Below are 5,936 nucleotides of genomic sequence, written 5' to 3'. Positions count from 1 at the left end.
CACCTCCAAATGCAGTATTCATACAGTTTACAATATTATCTTGTGAGGAATCACACAAATACAAACTGTCATGTGTCATTTATCAAATGAGGGACCGTTTAGATGTTGTTTACACTACCGGTCAAAAGTTTGGAATCCTGAAGATTTTTTTTAAATGTTTTTGAAAGAAGTCTCTCTTATGTTCACCAAGGCTGCATTTATTTCGTCAGTAAAAACAGTATTATTGTGAAATATTATCAAAATGTAAAATAACTGTTTTCTATTTTAATATATTTTTATGTATTCGCTGAATTTTCAGCATCATTACTCCAGTCTTCAGTGTCACATGGTCCTTCAGAAATCATACTACAATGCTGATTTGCTGCTCAAGAAACATTTCTTATTATTATCAATGTTGAAAACGGTTGTGCTGCTTCACATTTTTGATCATTTGATGAATAGAAAGTACAAAATAACAGCATTTATTTGAAATTGAATTTTTTTTGTTACATTATACATGTCTTTACTGTAACCTATGATCAATTAATGCATCCTTACTTACCGCAATTTTTTAAAAAGTTATGTATCACAGTGTCCTCAAATTTTAAGCAGCAAAATCATTGAATGATTTCAGATTTTTGACCGGTAGTGTATATGTTCTATTTTATGTTTCTTCTAATAATAAACAATGAAATTCTCTCTCAAATCATCTCTTCCTTTTTGATTTTTTTGTGGTAGCATTTTACAATAATTTTCCTTAATAATATTAACATGATTAGTAGTAATTAAAGTCCTCAAACGGGAGCATATCCCAGATTTATATGAACATGTGAAAAAGGTTCCTATATGTCCCCCAGGCCAGTTCAATGGTCTGTTAATATACATTAAGTCATTTTTTTAAAAGGTAAGGACTTCTTTCCCCAGGGCCCTATCAACTTATAAACTTCTAAAATAAAGGAGCTATCTCTTTTGTCTTTTGTGATTCAATTACTGTGCAACCATTTGTCTAGTTCCCTCAATCTAGGCCTATCATTGAGAGCCATACGGCAGTGCTGGGGAACAGAAAACCCCTTTGACAAGTTCCCACAATAACCCATGTCATACAAATACAGAACGTGGGAATATATTTTTTCAGGTTCTCACACAGTAAAAAACAAACCTGTAAAATGTACAGTAAAAAACAAACACCATCTGTGGTTGTCAGCACATTACCGTAAACAAAAGGTAGCAACATTTTAAATTTAACAAGTTAAATTCATGTTAAACTATATATTTCATTAACTGATATAATGTTAATATTCCATCTAAAGTAACAAAACCTGTGTTGTGCCTGTATATACTGATAATATACTGAATACATGGAAGGTGCACACAGTGTCATACATTTACAAAACACCATCATGCTTACAAACGACACTAAAATAATGAATAAACGTTATTTAAAAAAAATAAGATGTAACATAAACCCCATATACACAATTAAAAACAAAATCTAACAAGAAACTTTTATATAAACAAAATACCATCCAATGTAAATTGTCATGCAGGCAATTGTATAAATGTCAGTTTATGTCCCCCACCCCCCCACCCCCACCCACTGTAGATAAAGATAACTTTCAAAATCTGTACATTTAAAAGTATTGTAATATCTCTGTTAGATCTTAACCAATAACCAAGTTAATATTACAAATATTTGAAGTGATTTAAACATAAGAAACATGGGACAATTTCCATGTGGTCTGTCACAATTATGTTCTTTCTTGTCTTGAATAAGATTAACCTGTTCTGTTAATCCCTGATTAGTTAATCTTCCTCCACCTGTGTCTAGCTAGTTTCCTGATTTCACCCTGTGTATTTATACTCCGTTCTGTTCAGTCCCTTGTCGGCTCTCCTTAAAGGGATAGTTCACTTTGAAATTAATTTTTGATATGTTTTAGCTTACCTCAAGGGCATCCAAGATGTAGGTGTCTTTGTGTTCACAGTATTTTCAATTTTGATATTTTTAGGTCAAACTGTTCTTGTCTGTCAGTCATATAATGCAGGTCTATGGTCACCACCTCAAAGAGCATGCACAGAGAAGTCCAAATTAAACATGATTTAATGACTCGTAAATGTAAGTACACATTGATGGCCTAAGACACGAAACGAGCGGTTTGTGTGAGAAAACGAACAGTATTTATATCGTTTTTACCTCTTGTAAACACAGCCAGGTCCAAGAGATGACGGCGCCGGCGGTTCGGTCTTTTCCGGAAAGCGCCGGAAGTGAAACCTTGAAAATACGAAAATATTGAAAATACTGTGGACACAAAGACACCTTCATCTTGGATGCCCTTGAGGTAAGCTAAAACATATCAAAAAATAATTTCAAAGTGAACTATCCCTTTAATGTTAGTCGTGGTTGTGTTTATGTCTGAGTTTTACCAGTAAACATTGTGTTATACCCTCATCTTCGTCTTGTGCCTTCAACTACCACCACGCCGTTACAGTGCTCATTATGTGTGTCATATAAATCTGGTGAACATAGGGATGACAGACAATATTATTTAGTGTTATTTGCACAAACTTGTGGAGCTCAAAGTGTTGCTGTGCTATTACAGCAGAAAGGGAGCAAAAACTTTTGTTATGCTGGTTATATACTTTGTAATGTATAATAATGCCAATAGGAGGATTTTCTCTATAGTTAAAGGCCAGCAACAAACTCAGTGTCTGAAATCTATAGATCCATAGCCTACTGTGACCCATAACATGATTATGTGTGTAGGCCTACACTGTTTTCATTTTCGTCTCAGGTGATGCATGTAGCAAAAAAATAAAAATAAAAAAAGGGTTAGGCCTATTATCACATGGCACATTTATAAACAATTAGCTCCTGTAGATAATAACATAAACTCGTTGAAAATCAAGAAATACGATTACAGTTGATGGTCGATGTGTTCATGACATTATTTGTTCATTTCACTGCGTCTAGGATGATGCGCGTGTCTTTATAGCCTATGCTTCCTCTGTAGATGCCAGCTCAGGTGGATCTAAGATTTCGTATTTATTATTGTTTATTAACATTTAATTATGTGGGAAATAGGCTAATAATGTCATAATTATCCTGTTAATGTTAACCGCTTTCTTGCATGAAAGCCACCCATCTTTCGTGCGAAGCTGAACTTGTTATTGTGTTTTGAAATGTCACCATCTAGTGGAGAAAACAGATTTTACAGTGTCACAGCTACACGAACTTGTGAATTAAACTAGATGTTGGAGCCCCGTTGTCATGAATTTTATAATTGTGATTGGAAGAAATTGGAATAAACCGCTCAATTAATATGGATTAGCTTTCCGATCTCTTTATGAACTTTTTGAAGCTTCAGAGTAGTAGCCTAGGCCTAGTTGTTGCATAGCTGTCAATGGAGGGACAGAAACCTCAGATTTTATCAAAAAGATGTTCATTAATTTGAGTTCCGAATATGAACGAAAGTCTATTGGGTTTGGAACGACATGGGGGTGATTAATTAATGACAGAATTTTTGGGTGACTGTCCCTTTAATTCATCATTCAGGAAAAATGTCAAGAAGAAATGCCAAAATTGTTTATTTAACACTTTATTCAGGTTTCCAGAGCTTTGCCTGCCATAGCTAAGATGCTCCTGTCAGGTCTCAGGAGTTTAGACGTCATCCATGTCCCAAACCTATCCCCAAATTCATAGTGGTCATAGTTCCACGAGACTGAAATCTTCTTCCTAACTCATAAACAGTGTCCAGAATGGTCTCTAGCGGCCCCTGCTGGCAAAATAAACACTGAGTCCCCACAGCTTTTCAAAGATCAAATCCTGGTGGGATGCTTGATCAGCAGCTACACCAGGGATCATTTCTGTGGGATGCCTAGGCTCCTAAATTTAGTTTAATTCAGAAGTGAGAGTGCTGGATGTGAGTTTCCCCTCACTAGCTGCTGCCTTTCCGTCAGAAAGCTGGTGATCCACTGACAGATTAAGGTGGGCACATACAGCATGGGTCAGTTAGTATAGACGATCTGGTCTCATGGTGTTGAAAGCCGAACTAAAGCCCACAAATAACATCCTCGCGGGTCTGTCGAGATGTTGCAGGATATAATGCAGTCCCATGTTCACAGACCTGTTTAGAGGATCCAGCAAGAGTCCAGTGATGTCCTTCAGGTGGTCCAACACCTTCTCTCTAATGACTTCATGACCACAGATGTGAGAGCAACAGGTCTGTAGTCATTAAGGCCAGTGATTTCGGGGGGTTTCGTGGACCGGAATAATAGTGGAGCGTTTACAATGAACACTTAAATAGATCAAATTTATGTTGCTGTTTAAAATAAAGCAAATAACATCTATTTGTGAGGATATAGATAGTATGTGGTTCTTCTGGTAAAAACACTACTGCCTGTAAAAGGTCATGTAAAAATAATATGGCTTTTTCGTTTGAATGACTGAATGTAGAATGTTCCCACACATTAATGTGTCAGAAACAGAAGGGTGCTCTGTTGTTGGTGATCTGAGACTCTCTTCACATCAGTAGCATGCCCTCACCATCTGTTGTCTCTTGGGATGATGAATCCTGGAAGTCATGAACAGGTGGGATGAGAAGATTGACAAGGGAGAAAAAGAACAAGAGAGGCAGCAGCTGAGACTGGGGAAACTCACATCTCTCACAATCAGCACTGGCTTAATAATAAAATTAATGATGTCATTTTGTTTTTCAGAAAATTGTGGGTTTTGTATTGTCTGCCATGTCCTGGGGGAACAGGCAATAAATCAAATGTGTTGCAGATCGTACATTTATATATGTTGGGTCAAATTCTGAACTGTACACCTGTCACACTCTAAAATTTAATTTTGGTTTGGGCAAGAGCTTATTAGAAAATAAATAACTTGAATTTCTATATTAAGTAGAGCATGATCTCATAAATTGTGGATACATTTTTAATGTGTGATGAGAACTTTTAAAATATTTTTTAAAAAATGTGTGTGGTGATGGAAATGACAGGGCGGTGGTGGAAATGAGGGTGTTGTGGAAATGACACTGAATTAACGTGAACGTATAAAAATAGTAGAGATATTTATTAGAAAAAAAATTAAACTCATCACACTCATTAAACTCAATTCACAAAGTCATTGAACACAACCACCTGTTTTTTAGTGTACTGCTGTATCTGCTGTATTTGATGTATATAACTGATTTGTCTCACAGATCAATGGTTACAATGCATACTTAAATAAAGATAGATACAAATTAAATCAATTAATATTAAAGTAATATAATTTAGAAAATAATATCATAATCCATCCATTCATACATCTTCCGCTTATCTGGGGCCGGGTCACGGGGGCAGCAGTCTAAGCAGAGACGCCCAGACTTCCCTCTCTCTCTTTAGGCCGCCACGTTAGGGAAGGGGTCCGCGAACAGCTTTAAAGGTAGTCCGTGGTAGGAGGTTAGTGGACCCCCGCGCGACGCCCCCCTAGGTGATTTTTCGATCCGGGCATCGGCCACAGGGGGGCGACTCACCGACCGCCTGCAGTCGATTCGACGCGCGCCGAACAGGTTGCAGGCGGGGGTCCACGGAGCGCACTTGCATCCCCCTGACCGCCTTTTCGCGAAATTCCCTGACCGCACCCACCGACCACGAAGCGCCCGTTCGTCCCACCTGTGACCTGCGAACAGCCTGTGACCGCCCCCTGACCACGCCCACTGACACAAACAGCCTATTCGTCCCCCTAACCGCCTATGTGACCACGAACGGCCTGTTCGTCCACGGCCAATCTAAGTGACGGCCCGGGGCCCCGCCCACTGACCACGAACAGCCTATTCATCCCACTGACCACCTATGTGACCACGAACAGCCTATCCATCCCACTGACAGCCTATGTGACCACGAACAGCCTATTCATCCCACTGACCGCCTGTGTGACCACGAACAGTCTATGCGACCTTTCGACCCCTTTGGGC

Source organism: Rhinichthys klamathensis, unplaced genomic scaffold (assembly GCF_029890125.1).
Source record: "Rhinichthys klamathensis goyatoka isolate OS25496 unplaced genomic scaffold, OSU_Roscu_1.1 h1tg000068l_1, whole genome shotgun sequence".
Classification (NCBI taxonomy): Eukaryota; Metazoa; Chordata; class Actinopteri; order Cypriniformes; family Leuciscidae; genus Rhinichthys; species Rhinichthys klamathensis.
Note: the sequence above shows the minus strand (reverse complement) of the source record.